We start from the raw sequence: 18226 nt of genomic DNA, 5'->3' as shown, positions 1-18226 counted from the left end.
TCCGTGTTCTTTTTTGACACCTGTCCCAGCTTTTTTGAACGTGTTGCAGCCATAAAATTCTATGTTAATGATTATTTGCTAAAAACAATAAACTTTATCAGTTTGAAAATTAAATATCTGGTCTTTGTAGTGTATTCAATTAAATATAGGTTGAACATGATTTTCAAATCATTTTATTCTGTTTTTAATTATGTTTAACACAAAGTCCCAACTTCATTGGAATTGGGGTTGTACATGTATATTCATCCTAAAAGGAAAATTAATGCTTAATCTGAATAGAACATGAAGTCAACGATAGTCTCAACAGAGGTGTATGTAGGAATGTAACACTATAGCCTTCTGGGGACTTAAATCTGCTTACAAGGTCACATTGTGGAGACTCACCTTCCTTTTGTGGACAATCAAGTCCCAGCATCATAAATCATTGCATTTTAGTGTAGGGAGGGGCAAGGTTAGGTTTAAAAATAGATGGCAGTTGTTATAGAAACGATAAGACAGGAAATTAATGTATGTCAATGCAATGTCGTCTGAAGTCATAGAAATATGAGACTGTGAGAGAGCGAAAAAAAATAAAAGAGAGAGAGAGAGAGAATGTGAGTGTGTGTGTGCATGTGAGTATAATCATGTGGAATCCCACTACATCTACAAATTACTGTGAATAATTAATCCACAGCCCCTCCTGGAAGCCGTCACCTTATCGTGGTGGAGGCGTTTGTGTGTCCCAATGATCCTAGGAGCTAAGTTGCCTGGGGCTTTATGCCCCTGGCAGGGTCACTCATGACAAACAGGTCCTACGCGAGGGACCAGACAAAGCACGGCTCAAAGACCCCTTATGATGACGGCAAACTATGGACACAGTTTTCCCTTGCCCGGACGCGGGTCACCCGGGCCCCCCTCTGGATCCAGGCCTGGAGGTGGGGCTCGAAGGCGAGGGCCTGGTGGCCGGGCCTGCACCCATGGGGCCCGGCCGGGGACAGCCCGAAAGGGTAACGTGGTTCCCTCTTCCCATGGGCTCACCACCTGTGGGAGGGGCCATAGGGGTCAGATGCAGTGCGAGCTGGGCGGTGGTCGAAGGCAGGGACCTTGGCGATCCGATCCCCGGCTACATAAACTGGCTCTAGGGACGCGGAATGTCACCTCTTTGGCAGGGAAGGAGCCCGAGCTGGTGTGTGAGGTCGAGAAGTTCCAACTAGATATAGTCGGACTCGCCTCCAAACACAGCTTAGGCTCTGGTTCCAGATGGGTTGGACTCTCTTCCACTCTGGAGTTGCCCACGGTGAGAGGTGCCAAGCAGGTGTGGGTATACTTATTGCCCCCCGGCTCGGTGCCTATACGTTGGGGTTCACCCCGGTGGACGAGAGGGTAGCCTCCCTCCGCCTTCGGGTGGGGGGACGGGTCCTGATTGTTGTTTGTGCCTATGCACCAAACAGCAGTTCAGAGTACCCACCCTTTTTGGAGTCCTTGGAGGGGGTGCTGGAGAGCGCTCCCGCTAGGGACTCCATCGTTCTGCTGGGGGACTTCAATCCTCACATGGGCAATGACAGTGAGACCTGGAAGGGCGTGATTGGGAGGAACAGCCCCTCCCCCGAGCAGTGTTCTGTTATAGGACTTCTGTGCTCACCATGGATTGTCCATAACGAACACCATGTTCAAGCATAAGGGTGTCCACAGGTGCACTTGGCACCAGGACACCCTAGGTCGCAGTTCAATGATTGACTTTGTGGTCGTGTCATCGGACTTGCGGCCGCATGTCTTGGACACTCGGGTGAAGAGAGGGGCGGAGCTGTCAACTGATCACCACCTGGTGGTGAGTTGCCTCCGATGGTGGGAGACGATGCCGGTCCAAACGTGTTGTGAGGGTCTGCTGGGAACGTCTTGCAGAATCCCCTGTCAGAAAGAGTTTCAAATCCCACCTCCGACAGAACAGAGGCGGGGGACATCAGGTCCGAGTGGACCAGGTTCCGTGCCTCCATTGCCGACCGGAGCTGTGGCCGTAAAGTGGTCGTGGCGGCAATCCCCGAACCCGTTGGTGGACACCAACGGTGAGGGATGCCGTCAAGCTGAAGGAGTCCTATCTGGCCTTTTTGGCCTGTGGGACTCCTGAGGCAGCTGAAGGGGACCGGCTGGCCAAATGGAATGCAGCTTTGGTGGTCGCTGAAGCAAAAACTGGGGTATGGGAGGAGTTCGGTGAGGCCATGGAGAAAGACTGGATTAAGTGGCGAGGGAAGTCTGGGCATCCCTGCTAAAGATACTGCCCCCGCGACCTGACCTCGAATAAGCGGTAGAAAATGGATGGATGGATGGAATTAATCCACAGGAACCCCATGAGGATTACCAGGTACAGTCATGGAAAATGAAGGCAAGTGTACGCTGAGCATCCTGGTGTGAAAGCTTCCCGTGGCAACTCTTGACACTAGACCCTCAGGGAAGAAAGGTGAGCAAAACAGGAGTCAAAAAAAAGAAAAAAGGGTTGCTCTGTGTTCTTGTCTCAACATAGCCAGAGTCAAAAATATGCGATGGAACCAAAAGGTAGCAAAATGCAAGTAAAAGATGAGGATGCCATGACGAGACAGAAAATATGGAGACACAGGGAGGAGGGACAATAAAAGAGATAACTGAAGGTAGCAGGGAGTCTTTGGTCCCTAAAGTAGCTGCTACAGGCATCATTGTGAATCTGTCCTCCATTCGAGTATTGGATTTATGGATCCATGCCCAAGACTTTGGAAACACCTTGTCATGTAAACTTTCATTTTATTAGATTAATCGTTTAAAATGATTAGTGATTACATATCTTGTCAACTCTGTTGTGGGACTGTTAACCTTATTGACAACTAGATTGTTAGGGATCGACTACCACAGAGGTTTGGACAGAAACTGGAATATTATTTTTACTGGACAAAAATCTAATGAAAGGACACATTATACCATTTGTTTTTCAAAGTTTAAAACAGTTCCCTGGTGTCTTGATAACATAAAGCAGGATCAATAATGATACCTCAATTTCATAGTCTTGATGAAATTAGCTTGTTTCGAGGGAATCCTGACTCATACAAATAAGCCACTGCTCACCTCTTTTACAGGCCAATGTAGAGTGCAGCTTGCATTACCAGGACGACCGGGGGTGGAGCAAGGTGTTGTGAAGAGACAAGCGGTGTTTTCTTATGCAGTCCATAGCCTGAAGAGAAAAGAGAGGCACTTTAAAGATTAAATTAAAGCATCATTAGTAATTTCACTAGTTACAAATTATACTTTACGTCAATTAGTGTGCAATTTGTAAAAAATCCAAACAGTTTGCTTACAGACACATTTTCTAAAATCCGCAGCTATCTAAAGATTTACTTGGTTGTGTCTTTTCACGCTTGATGGGTGGACAGGCACTCCAGAGACCTAACTATTTGTATCAAAGTGATTGAAAAGTGATTTTTCATAAAATGTACCCTTTAAGAAAACTAGTGCCCTGTATTTTATTTTATGTCTTTTGTCTTAATTTACAACGTAAACTCAATCAATAAGAAAAAGACAAAATGCTAAAAGTTGCCACGAGATACCATGTATGTACAGAAGTATTTTTATTGTTTTTAAATTTACTTATTACCATGATCTCGCCATGTGGTTATAGTGATGTTTTGTCGATGCTTGTGTAGGTTTTCTGTGGGTAGTCCAGCTTCCTCCCACATTCCAAAAACATGCATGGTAGGTGAATTGAAGACTATAATTTGAGGTGTGAATATGAGTGTGAATGATTGCTTGTTTGTATGTGTCCTGCAACCAATCCTGGGTGTACCGCATCTCTCGCCCAAAGTCATTTCGGGTAGGGTCCATATCAACTGCAACTCTGAGCAGGGTAAGTGGCAGAAACAACAAAAAATATGTGGAAAGCAAATTTTGTACTGAGACAGACTTGGAAAATTGGACTGAGTCTTTCGGGAATATTAAAGAGAAAATTCAGGTTGACCTTGACCTTCAGAAGTTCTTCCAATAATAGTAACCTGTGTTAAATGGGTTTTCTTCTACAGCTTCTTTTGTGATTTACATGAAACTTAACTTGTGGGAAAGTTGTCTTATGATGTGTTAAACTAGGCCGCGATTCTGTCTCTGCATACTTAAACACTACACACAATATGAGAAGGTCATTGCGCCTTAAGAGAAACAGAACAAGACCTGTCTGGTTGCAATGGAAGCAAATGAACTTTTAACCATTTCCTTTTGCTATTTTCAGTGGAAAGCTACAAAATAATAATTGGAATGTTTTGCTTATATTAATGAACATCATGTTATGGCTAATTGAACCTGCAACTACATATAGCATGTACCTTCTTGTGTTTACAGAAAAGACCAATGTAGGGAACATTGATCAATTTGACAGCAATACAAAGTAACCAGATCGACAGCACAAGGATGAAAATTATGTGGCATTTAAGTGATTCAACAATATTGGAGATTTGAACAAATTGTCCCTCATTGATTTAACACATGGCACTAAATGGGTACAAAGTTTAGGACAAAGTCAACACCAACAATGAGGCAAATGAAGAGGAGAATATTACCATGCATTCCACAATAGACCTGTGGCACACCTGAAGTCAATATAGTATGTGCCAATTTGACTTTCAGGTCTGTCAGCTCATCCATGAGACTTGTAAAGATAACAATAGGCCAATTGCAGCCTAATTACTACAGACAACTGGTTCAATAAATTCTTCTGGTCCAATTTCACTTTAATTATCTCAATTGCATTCAATTAGATGTTGCTGGTATTAGGAGGATGGTGAAAGTTAAAGCTTGGTCTCTACAGATTACATTAGTTGGTCCCAACATCCCACATGCACTTAGTAGTAAATGCATGAATGTCCATAAAAACACGGCTACACACACGTGGGTTATATACTGTGCAATAACACACACAGACAGTATCCTGTATACTATATACTATAGACTTCCGTATTGCATATCCATATTCTTCTCCACTGCTATTCTCATTTTTAAAATAACATTAAATCTAATCTAATTATGAAGTGCTTTACCATCCCCGTGTCAAATAAAAAGGGTAAATAAATATAGCAAACAAAAATAAAACCCTAGCATATTCATTTGTTGAATATCTTTGAAAGTTTACAATTGGGTGGCAAACCAATTTAACAGTAAGTTCTCCCCAGCCACGTCATCGGGTAGTCTTTCCAAAAAATTTTGCTAATTATAAGGATAATTTTGCTTTGACTTGAAACTGTCGGAAACATGTTTTATTTAACAATGTGTTTATTATTGTGGTTGTATTTTGTCGCAGAGTTGAACTGCACTGCATCGTGCTGAGAGCTGCTTGTAATATTTTCGTTGCTGAGGGCATACATATACTGTACTTAATATAATAGAAATAAAAAAAAACTCACAATACTAACTACAACAATAAACATAATGAACAATTTAATACCTCACTAACAGTCAGTTAAAACTGAGCATGTTTATCTTCGAAAAGTCATATATATATTTTTTTTGTAGCTCTTTGTTAGTTCTTGGATTGGAGAGAATCAGAGTATGATAGCATTCCAAAAATGTTGTGAGCACCAACAGAAATGCATAAGACAAAATAACAGCTTTATTTGACCAAGCGGTCATGAGTTCAATCCTCCAAGTGTGCAGGAGAAAGGAGAAAGAAAACAGCGCTTGGCTCTCGCAAGTTGAAGATCTGTGCTCAAGGTGCCCTTGAACAATGACCACAATGAAGTTATTAAATGGGCACCAGATCACACAGTTGCCAGAGTGTATAGTTTTCAAGTGTAAAAGCCATCAGTGTGTTCTCACATGTTCTGAATACATAATGGACAAAAACAAGCCAACAACTTTAGGACAATACATTACTTATCATGGCAAATATAATGTGCAGCACTCAGAGTGAGTACGTAGTGCTGCGCCCTTCAAAATGTTCATTTTGATTAAAGATGTAGATTGTGTTTCTACTGCCCGCTGCTTCCCTATCCAGCTCAGTTACCTACAGCCTGGGGGTCCAAACACCACGCAGGGTAATAATAGAACTCATAGAGACATATGTAGGGTTCATAGGGTGGATGAACAAGAAAAACATGTATTTATGAGAAAAATCTAATTATTTAAAAATCTAGTAATTTAAATAATTCCTTTTCATTTTATTTTATTTCACTTTTAGTATTTGAATTTATAAATCAAATTAAACCGTGTATTTAATGGACTTTAAAATAATGTTCAGTTTAATTTAGAATTTAATTTTAAACCTTTATTTAAATATTTAAGAATCAATGAGGGCAATCCCTCATTTTCAATGATGTCGAGGACTAACAGAAAGAGAACAGAACAAACATTCTTAAAAGCACAAGGCAAAATGGTTTTTGATCATATTACAATTGTTAGAAGTATGTAGCAGAAAAAATGTAAGTTGTTTTACCAAGTTCAACTGTGAGCTTGAAGGTGTTGCGTGGTTATTATGCAATCAATAAAGTGCTGATGTACGGTGGCATGGTGCCTTTTAAAACTATGTAAATCAAGATGAGCCGGTGCGTGTCGCGTAGTACAGGTAAAGGTGCCGATCCCACCTTCTCATAGAAAATGCAGTATGAAGTAGAAAATGTGTGAAGTAGAGTAATTAATCTAAGTGCAGAGTCAAAAACAGAGTCCAGTGGTTTTACTGGGGAGACAGATGCATTTCAATAGATGCCACAATCATCCAAAACTGAAAAAATGACTACTTCAAACAGCCATTTCCTGCAGGGTAGGAGGAAATCAGTTTTTTTTCTGGTATAAATATCAAATTATTTGTTTTAGGACTAGTTTCAGGTTGCAAAGTAATTGTAGTATGTTCAAGGATTACTGGAGTATTGTGATGCAGGTTTGCAGTGTTGGAGGACCAATACAGCAAACATTATCTTCTGCATAAATATTAGCAATGAAGTCCGTTATGGAGGATGTAATGTTATTCATGTAAATAGTGAACATGATAGGACCAAGTACTGAGCCTTGTGGAACACTCTTTGTTAACGGGAGGAAAGCAGATTGAGAGTGACCAAGGGTTACGCGTTGTCAGAATCAGAATCATCTTTATTTTCCAAGTATGTCCAAAAAACACACAAGGAATTTGTCTCCGGTAGTTGAAGCTGCTCTAGTACGACAACAGACAGTCAATTGACAGAGAACACTTTTGAGACATAAAGACATTGACAAAAAACAGTCACTGAGCAATAAAGGGTTGCTAGTTATCCGGTAATGCCGGTACATTTTATTTTTTTTGGACAATTGTGCAAAAAGATGCAACGTCCTCTAGCACTTAGAGCAGTTCGAAAGACTAATATTGCAATAGCCCGGGGCAATGACCATTGTGCAAAGGGTGCAGATACTCCTCAATCAGTGTGCAAATGGAGTAGATGCTACTCTGGCATGAGTGGCCATTATTGGTCAACAACAGATATGCAAATAGTGCAGCGTGGCGAGACTCATCAGTGGGATAATGCATTTTCAAACCACTTCAGTGTGCAAGAATCAAATCTAAACATCTGTCAGTCTTCGTATCAGATATAGTATGGTCAACTGCATCAAAAGCTTTGGTGAGATATCCAGTAGTGGTGCTATATTTGGGTCAGAAACAGAACTGATGAGGACTCAGCACGTCATTTTGTGAGAAGAAAGATTTGAGCTGATAATTGAAGAGGGATTCCAGGAATTTGCTGTGAAATATGATAGACCGAGTTGTGGAAAGACAAATATGCAGCAATGCATTACATACAGTGCGAGCGTTGTGGTTGGAAATTATTTAAGTCCCTCTGACAATATGGCTTCAGTAACTGAATACTTTGTTTGAATTCATTCGTGAGATAACATTTCAATTCCCCAGCCTAAAAGTACCTCATAGGGTGGCCATATCTATGGCTAGCTTGTGCTTAGGTGAAGTTTTCCTGCTTCTCTGCTAAATTCTAAAAGACCAATATTGCAATTGGCATGGTTATAATTAGTGGGCGGTGGACTGCCCCCCTCTGCCTAGAGGATTCTGCAGAGCAGATTTAAACATTTGAACATTTTAATTTGAAAACCACGCCGAAGAAGATTTACATACCTTTTCTCCTGATACATAGGCTCCAAAGTGATTTAAGAGAGAATGCCTCCAGAAAGTAAAAACAGATGAGATGCTCATTTTTATAGTTGGAACTAATTGTCTCTGTCACCATCAGCAGTGATTGATTTAATCTGAACAAGGTCATACACATGATTAAAAAAAAAAGTGTTTTATCGCATTCCAACACTTGAACTAATGACTTAATTTCTCAAAAATATATGCAATGTTCCTGGATTTTCACACATATTTCTTTAAAAAAAAGCTATATGTAATACCGTGGAACCAGCAATCATAATCAAACCATAATGTGTAACTTGTAATAATGTATTACAAGTATTACAAGTATCAGGATTAAACGGATTTTTATTTTTTTATTTTTTTAATGAGAAACATTATTTTGTAGCAACCACAGTACAGACTGTATTTAACAAGAGCAGTTCCATATGTTTTGCATCGTTGTCCTGCAAAGACCCGAATGCTCATAACGTGCCAGCTGCCACACATAGCATGTCATGATCTGTGCCCTGCAGTTCCTCATTTGGAGTTTGGGTGGGGTGGCGCTTTGCGCCTTGCCTTGAGTAAGTCCGATATCGTAAATGTAAACTGTTTGACAACATTCATCAGTGAAATGGGACATTAAGCGATCTCACAAATGATCACTGAACCTGTATCTCGCTCTCACCTGGGCATCTTTTATCTTCTGTCTGTCACTGGCTGAGAGAAAACTACTTTTGCACTTGGTCTTGATAAGCAGTCAACAGTAGCTCAACTTGGTTTGTTGCCGGTTATAAGTGGCTAATTAAAATGTTATTTGATAGCCATTCTCTGCCTTTTTAACTTCCTGTTTTCAAGTGAACACTTTCCATTTGCACTATTCCTGCCATGCTCTATAACTGTTACACCCAGTTCGTTTCTTCTTTCCTTACTGTCTTTGACTGTTATTGTTTCTTGTGAATGCACACAGACACGCATCTCTGTTGGTTTTCAGACAGACGGTAGAAAACAAGCATAGACACAAACGGTACAAAATGGCTCTGAGGCAATACGTGACTGGAAAAGACAGAGAAGAATCAAAGTCAGAGAGCTGAGATGATTGTCCCAGTATTTGTTTGCACCTGACACTGCACATTGAACAAGGTCTGATGGTCAAGGTTTTCTTGACTGACATTCACTTTGTCAGGTCATCTGGCCTTACAAGAAAAATGAACAGACAGGTCATGAACCCAAATAGTGAAAATGACCTTTATTGATGTTTAATTGACATGAATTGGAACCATGGAAGTAGAAAATCAGATGTCAATATACTGTATACTAGACCACAAAAGTGATAGTAAAGAAACAGGATGGTGGATGAAAGACAGAATCACTGGACAAATATATTTAATGCAGGCATGGTCATAATGAATCTATGTAAAGATTTTTTTTATTGATAACAGTTTGATTCATCATCAGTCTGATAACGCTCACATCAACATGGTTTCATTATAGAGCTATAGAAGACAGTTTTCACAAAAAGCATATACTAGTGGGGTGGTGCAATTTATTCGGGCCCAATTAATTTTATGGCCAAAACAAACTTGAAGGTTGTTGTGTATATTACAATATACCAATAACACATAGATGTGAAGGGAGGCTGATAAAATTAACATCGAATCACCACAATTTCTGTACCATCAGTGTTTATGTGAACTGAACCATGGATCAGCAAAACTAAGTATTGATCGCACACAAAAATGACATCAGAATCAGAATCAGAATCATCTTTATTTGCCAAGTATGTCCAAAACACACAAGGAATTTGTCTCCGGTAGTTGGAGCCGCTCTAATACAACAGACAGTCAATTTACAGAACACTTTGGAGACATAAAGACATTGACAAAAAACAATTGTGCAAAAAGATGCAGAGTCCTCTAGCACTTAGAGCAGTTCGAATGACTAATATCGCAATAGTCCGGTGCAATGACCGTTGTGCAAAGGGCGCTGAGACTTCAAGGAGTGTATGCGGTTTAAAGTGACGAGTAGTGCGATAATCTGGGACAATGGTTGTGCAAATGTTACAGATACTCCTCAATCAGTGTGCAAATGTAGCAGATGCTACTATGGCATGAGTGGCCAGTATATGCAAATAGTGCAGCATGGCGAGACAACTACAGCGAGTGCACGAGTAATACATAATTGGCCCCACAGAAATGTGACAACGAACTCAAAATTGCCAGCTTGTTGTAATGGAATTATAAGTTAGCTGTTTAAGAAGTTGATTGCAAGAGGAAAGAAGCTGTTGGAATGTCTACTAGTTCTAGTTTGCATTGATCGGTAGCGCCTACCTGAGGGAAGGAGCTGGAAGAGCTGGTGACCGGGGTGGGGAGGGTCCGAGAGGATTTTGCACACCCTTGTCTTAGTTCTGGCAGCGTGCAAGTCCTCAAGGGTGGGTAGGGGGGTACCGACAATCCTTTCAGCAGTTTTGATTGTCCATTGCAGTCGGAGTTTGTCCTTTTTTGTAGCAGCACCAAACCAGACTGTGATGGAAGAACACAGGACTGATTCGATGACCGCTGTGTAGAACTGTCTCAGCAGCTCCGGTGGCAGGCCCTGCTTTCTCAGAAGCCGCAGGAAGTACATCCTCTGCTGGGCCTTTTTGAGGACAGAGTTGATGTTGGTCACCCACTTCAGGTCCTGGGAGATTGTAATTCCCAGGAACTTGAAGGTCTCGACGGTTGACACAAGGCAGCTGGACAACGTGAGGGGAAGCTGTGGCGAAGGATGCCTCCTGAAGTCCACGATCATCTCTACAGTGTTCAGCTCCAGGTTGTGTCGGCCGCACCACAGCTCCAGCCGCTCCGCTTCCTGTCGATATGCAGACTCGTCACCGTCCTTGATGAGGCCGATGACAGTGGTGTCATCTGCAAACTTCAGGAGTTTGACAGTCGGGTTCGCTGAGGTGCAGTCGTTCGTGTAGAGAGAGAAGAGCAGCGGAGAGAGGACACAACCTTGGGGCGCCCCAGTGCTGATGCTGCGTGTGGATGAGGTGGCCTCCCCCAGCCTGACCTGCTGTGTCCTGCCCGTCAGAAAGCTGTAAATCCACTGGCAGATGGCAGGTGAGACGCTGAGCTGGAGAAGCTTGGATGAAAGGAGTTCAGGGATGATGGTGTTGAACGCTGAGCTGAAGTCCACGAACAGGATCCTCGCGTAGGTCCCTGCACTGTCGAGGTGTTCTAGGATGAAGTGCAGTCCCATGTTGACTGCATCATCCGCAGATCTGTTCGCTTGGTAGGCAAACTGCAGGGGGTCCAGCAGGGGACCTGTGACACTCTTGAGGTGGTCCAGCACGAGACGTTCAAAGGACTTCATGACCACAGATGTCAAAGCGACAGGCCTGTAGTCATTCAGACCCGAGATTGCAGGTTTCTTGGTGACTGGAATGATGGTGGAGCGTTTGAAACAGGATGGAACTTCGCACATTTCCAGAGATCTGTTGAAGATCTGCGTGAAGACTGGAGCGAGCTGGTCCGCGCAGACTTTGAGGCAGGATGGGGACACGTGGTCCGGGCCTGCCGCTTTGTTAATCTTTTGTTGTTTGAAGATGCGTCTCACATCCTGTTCATGGATGGTTAACGCAGAGGTCAGAGGTGTGATTGTGGTCGCGGGTGCGGCCGGGTGGGTGTGTGGTGTGAAACTGTCCTTTTCAAATCTGCAGTAGAAGGTATTCAAGTCGTTGGCTAGTGTGCTATTGTTCTCAGCTTGGGGGGATCGTCGCCTGTAATTAGTCAGCGATTGGAATGCATGCCAGACTGATTTGGAGTCGTTTGCGCTAAATTTATTTTCCAACTTTGCTGTATAGATCCTCTTTGCAATGTTAATTTCTTTAGTCAGCTGGTTTCTAGCTCGATTATACAGGGCCCTGTCCCCGCTCTGATATGCGTCCTCCTTAGCTTGGCGAAGCTGCTTAAGTTTAGCAGTGAAACACGGCTTATTGTTGTTGAATGTGCGAAATTATTTTGTTGGTACACAGACCTCTTCACAGAAACTGATATAGGATGTGACAGTGTCCGTATATTCATCCAGGCTGCCAGCTGAATTTTCAAAGACACTCCAGTCTGTGCAGTCTAAACAGCTTTGAAGTTCCATCTTGGCTTCATTTGTCCACTTTTTGACTGTTTTCACTGTAGGCTTCGCACATTTAAGTTCTTGCCTGTACGTCGGTATTAAGTGAATTAAGCAGTGATCAGACGAGCCCAGGGCTGCACGAGGTATAGCACGGTATGCGTTTTTTACCGTAGTGTAGCAGTGGTCTAAAGTATTATTTTCCCTGGTAGGACAGTCGATGTGCTGCTTGTATTTAGGGAGTTCGTGGTTGAGTTTAGCTTTGTTAAAGTCCCCGAGAATAATGAGGGGTGAGTCGGGGTGTTTTTTTTCAATTTCGTTGACTTGATGGGCGAGCGTTAGCAATGCGGCGTTCGTGTTAGCTTGAGGCGTTATATAGACTCCAGCCAGTATGAATGATGTGAACTCACGTGGCGAGTAGAATGGTTTATAGTTTAAGAATAGCGACTCCAAATGCGGGCTGCAGTGTGTGCTGAGCACCGTGACGTCCGTACACCATTTTTCGTTGATATAGAGGCATATCCCGCCGCCCTTTGTTTTCCCCGATGATTCCATGTCGCGGTCCGCTCGATGAATGTGGAAGCCGGGAAGCATGACGCCGCCATCGGGTACAGCGTCGCAAAGCCAGGTCTCCGTGAAGCACATGGCCGCGGAACGTCCGAAGTCTTTACTGGTCTTTAACAGAAGATGAAGCTCGTCCATTTTGTTGGGTAGGGAGCGTACATTCGCGAGGTGGATCGACGGGAACGCCAATCTGTGTCCTCTCTTGCGGAGTTTCACCTGAATGCCGGCTCGCTTCCCTCTGTGGCGCCGCTTCCGTCTCCATGCGCCGAAAACCGCGGACGCCGCTCCGGTGAGTAACTCGGGGAAAAAACTGAGCGGATATTCGAAAGTTGGTGACAGAAAGTCCGGAGTAGACTCCTTGATGGTTAGCAGGTCTCCCCTTGTGTAAGTGAGTCGTGTAAGGTCTCCAAAGACGGACGAAAAACACAAAAACAAAGACAATACTAGAGAGCGCGTCACCGAGGCGACCACACTGGTAGGCGCCATCTTGGTATTATAGACTTTGATAGACTTAACTTCCATCCCTCTTAACCCACCCCATACCACAAGATAATCGGTGAGGTAATTAATTGGAGACATCTGGACCGATGCTGATTGTGATCGGAAGGATGAAAACTGCCAAAAAAAATTTGGCTCAATTATTGTTAGTCTGGACACCGCTCAAGTGTCCAATGTCTTTATTTCAGACACTTGACTTGGGGACCTGAAGATGGCAAGTTGAAAATTTGCTACAGACCCCCCAAAAGATATGTGCCTAGTTTTTGGAGAAGTGTCCTTGAACAAGGCACCAACCTACTCGGGGCATATAGCCATGTGAAGAGGACATCAGAGATTAGAATGAGAGCACAAAACTGGGGCAAAGTAAAATAGACCCATGTGTCGAGCGGGACTTAAAATTAGGAAGCAATATGTCCAGTTGAGAGGGGAAATAAGAAAATGCAACAGATAATTATAGAAATATGAATCTTTCACTTGTGAACTTCACTTCACCTTTTATATCTGTTGAGTCCAATCCACTCATTTCCGAAACCGACGTCCTTTCATCTTGCTTCTCCGGCCTTCCTCATGAATCCTATTTCATTTTAACTTTTTTCACCCCCTCAGGTTGCTTAATTCACTCACTTCCTCTCTTTCATGCTTTCCATATCGAGACATCTCGCCTCCCTCTTGGGTTTTCTCTTCCTGTTTTACTGTAGCTCCCGTTGCCTTTTCTACGCCTTTCCTCACTCCGAGTTTGCATTCTGCCTGATGACCAGTCAGAAGCAGGATAATATGGCTTCCTCTCACACAATGTTTGGGAGATTTTTTTTTTTTACCCATTTAAAAAAAAAAAAAAAAAGTATAACTACATAATAATTGATACAAACCCTTGACAACTTGCTTAAGAATATTTACCTCCTCGGTATAACTGGCATGTCTGATTCATGATAAACATTTACTGTGTTCCATTCTGCATACACCATGACAGCCTATAATTTTTAATTGCTGTACTATGTGAAAATAATAATGTATTTTGTTTATTTGTGATCATTGTCTCTTGGCTTTAACCAATTGGACACACTGCCAGACAGCAACAATCATCTCTGTACTCTCTCAGCCATGACAATAGAAACTTTTCTCTCAAATCACAACGATTGATCGCAAGCCAACACGATGGAGAATTTGGTTACCCCGTGGGGCACACAGTCTAGGTTCTATTTTATTGTCATATACAACACACAGAAAATCTGACCACCTGTTTAAGTGAACACTGCAGCAGTTGGCAGCTTTTGAGCACTGTGAGTGGGTATTTTGGTGCCTTGTTCAGATTCATCTTCATAATTGAAGCAGGGAATGAGGTTGATGCTGCCCATCTCCCTATTAGGGTCCAGGGAATTCAATCTTTGACTCATTGGTCACAGGACACCATCTTAACTCACTCACCTCTCCCCTTAGCTTGTTCCAAATCACGTTATTGTGCAATACCGAAGATGCATGATCAGTATCCCTTCTGATTGGTATTCTGTTTATGTATTTTACAAATTACCTACTCTCTTCCCTTTATAAGGGGCTCTTACTAGTATAAATATTATGTTATGTTACAATTTTATTATTAAGAATAAAGTTGTACAACCCCAATTCCAATGAAGTTGGGACATTGTGTTAAACATAAATAAAAACAGAATATAATGATTTGGAAATCATGTTCAACCTATATTTAATTGAATACACTACAAAGACAAGATATTTAATGTTCAAACTGATAAACTTGGTGAACCTCGTCCCATCTTTGCTTGTAAATGACTGGGCAATTCAGGGAAGCTCCTTTTATACCCAATCATGCCACCCACCTGTTCCCAATTAGCCTGTTCACCTGTGGGATGTTCCAAACACGTGTTTGATGAGCATTCCTCAACTTTCTCAGTCTCTTTTGCCACCTTCCCAGCTTTTTTGGAACGTGTTGCAGCCATAAAATTCTAAGTTAATGATTATTTGCTGAAAACAATAAAGTTTATCATCGTTAATCGTTAATCAGTTTATTTGAAAGGGGACAATGCAATTTCATAAAACACATGAAGTACACATGGTTAAAAAAGCCAGAATTAGGCTAGTTTTCATCTGTAGTCCCCTGGCCATGATGTAAAAAAGCAGTAAAATACATCTACAAGACAATATAATACAGGATACATAATCAAGCTATACTATTAAGAGAGAATAAAACCATAATTTTTTTGATCATAACAAAAAGACAACATAACATACTTGTCTTTTAGTGTTGGCAGCTATAGGTGTTAACTAGCCACATTTTCAGTTTTTTTGTGAAGGCCTTGTATGTTGTAAGCAGTTTAACCTCCTCAGGTACTGAGTTCCACTCACCAGCGCTCCTCACTGACCAGGCTGACTTACTGAAAGTGCTCCTGCGCAGAGGAATGAGACAGTCACCTCTGACAGAGCTTCGAGTGACACGCTCAGAGCAGTTTCTTTGGCTGATGAACTCAACCAGAGGAGCTAGAGCCAAATCATGCAGTTCTTTATAAATCAAATTTAAATCTGCAAATATGTGAAGACTGTCCCAGTTTAAAAGACTGTATTTTTTTTAAATTGCACAGTGATGATTGTGCCTTGGTTTTTTATCCATCACTTTAATTACTTGTTTGTACAAAACTTCCAATGGTTTTTTTGCCTTGTGACCAGCCTGCAACTGGTTATGCAATAGTTAAAGTGACTAAGAATCATTGAATGAAAGTACATTTTTGCGGCTTCAGTTGACATTTCATTTCGAATTGCACGAAAATTTGCGAGGTTTAATTTGATGTTTTTACACAATTTGTCAATTTGGGCTTTAAAGGAAAGCTGTGAATCTATTATTAACCCAAGATATTTGTATTGGCTGATAATTTGCATTTTTTCTCCATTAACAACTATGTCGCGGTCAGGTGATACTCTGTTTGTTTTAGTGAAATACATGCCTACAGTTTTAGAAACGTTTAGCTGTAGTCAGCACTCCTGCAACCAAGTTGTGACACAGGACATTGTATTAGTGAGTTTAGGAGCAACAGTATCTTTGGAGCGACCATGAACAAAGAAAACCGTGTCGTCTGCATACATTACGCAATCAGCTTCAGAACAAACAGTGGGAAAATCGTTGATATAAAGACTAAATAAAAGGGGGCCTAATATTGATCCCTGAGGGACTCCAGAGGTTAGCCTAAGAGACTTAGATCTGCAGTTGTTAACTGATACAGATTGTGTTCGATCATGCAGATATGATTCCATCCAGCTCACAGCTTTGCGAGAGAAGTTAAATTTGAGAGCTTGGTAAGAAGAACAGTGATTTACTGTATTGAAAGCCTTCCTGAGGTCCAAGAACACCGCCCTAGAACTCCACCCTTGTCGAGAGAAGATTTTATTTTCTCAATGAAGAGGCATGTAGCCATTTCAGTGGAATGCTTGGATCTGAAACCAAACTGCATGGCGGGGAGAGAGGGGGAACTGTTGTTTAAATAATGGACAATCTGCTCTGACACCCATTTTTCTGCAATTTTGGGAATGGCCGGAAGAATGCTTATAGGTCGGTAGTTATTCAGAGAAATTTTAACATTAAAAATATTGTCTTTGTAGTGTATTCAATTAAATATAGGTTGAACATGATTTGCAAATCATTGTATTCTGTTTTTATGTACGTTTAACACAACGTCCCAACTTCATTGGAATTGGGGTTGTACTATAAGAAAAAAAACATTTATTTCACAAGTATAGCTGCATTAAGTTGAGCCTGTTAATGACCCTTAGGTGGAAAAGGGTGGCATGCCCTCTCAGGGTCAGGAACGAGATCCTTCCCCAAGTGGAGGAGTTCAAGTATCTTGGAGTTTTGTTCATGAGTGAGGGAAGAATGGAGCAGAAGCACGATGGTCGGATCGGTGCAGCATACGCAGTGAAGTGGACTGTCTCCATCTGTCTGTCTTGGTGAAGAGGGAGCTGAGCCAAAAGGCAAAGCTCTCGATTTATTGCTACGTAGATCTACGTTCCCACCCTCACCTATGATCAGGAGCTGTGGGTCATGACCGAAACAACAAGATCACGGATACAAGAGGTCGAAATGAGTTCCCACCACAGGGTGTCCGGGGTCTCCCTTAGAGATTGGGTGAGAAACTCAGTCAAAATTAAAACGACAAAAATATATATATACATCTTGTGAAGTGACCATACTTTCACTATGACCTTAACATTATTTGTCACATTTGTCAAACTGAGTTGTATTATTTGTCTTTTAGATTTTACATAAATTCGCTAACAAACAAACAAAACCAAAAAAAAAAATGACCATCCCCTTAATGAAGGTCAAAAAAGAGATCAGGAAACAGAGGAATTGCTAAATTAATAATAAATATATAAATAATAATAAATGATAGACTGCAAGACAAATTTCATCTTTCCCGATTGCACTATGTCAGACTACTGGCATCAAATCTTACTGTATCTCGGGCAGACAGTGGCAACACTACACAACATGCATTCGGATACCGCCGCATCCCATCCTTTACGATCAATGTTTTATCTCATCAAATCAAACACCATCGAAGAGGCGAACCAGAGACCGTGTCACCAGTCAAAGCGATCAGATACACTCGTTACCATGGCGACGACAGCAACGCGCCACGCCAATGTATTGTGTGTGTGTGTGTTTGGGGGGTGCTAGCACTAACGGTTGTACGTAGACATGCCGACGTTCTGTCGAATCATGCTCGAAAGCTTCGGTAAACATTAGTTTGTGCGCATGAATAAATGTTGACAACAGCGATCAAGTATGTTGACAACAGCTAGTACGGGGGGCTACGCACCGGTCACAATACGCAATCCCAATGGTCAACGTCATGGTGCGCTGTCGGAATGTTGTCGTTGATATGTCACACTACACGGAATATATCCCCAAAAAAATCAAACATTCAACACTTTTTATTTTTGTGTCGTAAAGCCGTGGATTATGTCACACAACAAGAAGTTTTG

General features: G+C 41.9%; 1 protein-coding gene across 2 annotated transcripts in view; it reads right to left on the bottom strand.

The window, feature by feature from the left end:
• Nucleotides 1–18226, bottom strand: part of LOC133470906 (ephrin type-A receptor 7-like) — a 361573-nt gene that overhangs the window by 258039 nt on the left and 85308 nt on the right. For both annotated transcript variants that reach the window (XM_061759845.1, XM_061759847.1), the window contains one exon: nt 3070–3175. The gene's annotated coding sequence lies outside the window, so the exon portion shown is untranslated. The remainder of the gene's footprint in view (nt 1–3069; nt 3176–18226) is intronic.

This window comes from Phyllopteryx taeniolatus, chromosome 21 (genome assembly GCF_024500385.1).
Source record: "Phyllopteryx taeniolatus isolate TA_2022b chromosome 21, UOR_Ptae_1.2, whole genome shotgun sequence".
Lineage (NCBI taxonomy): Eukaryota > Metazoa > Chordata > Actinopteri > Syngnathiformes > Syngnathidae > Phyllopteryx > Phyllopteryx taeniolatus.
Note: the sequence above shows the minus strand (reverse complement) of the source record. Positions and strands in the feature narration are given on the sequence as shown.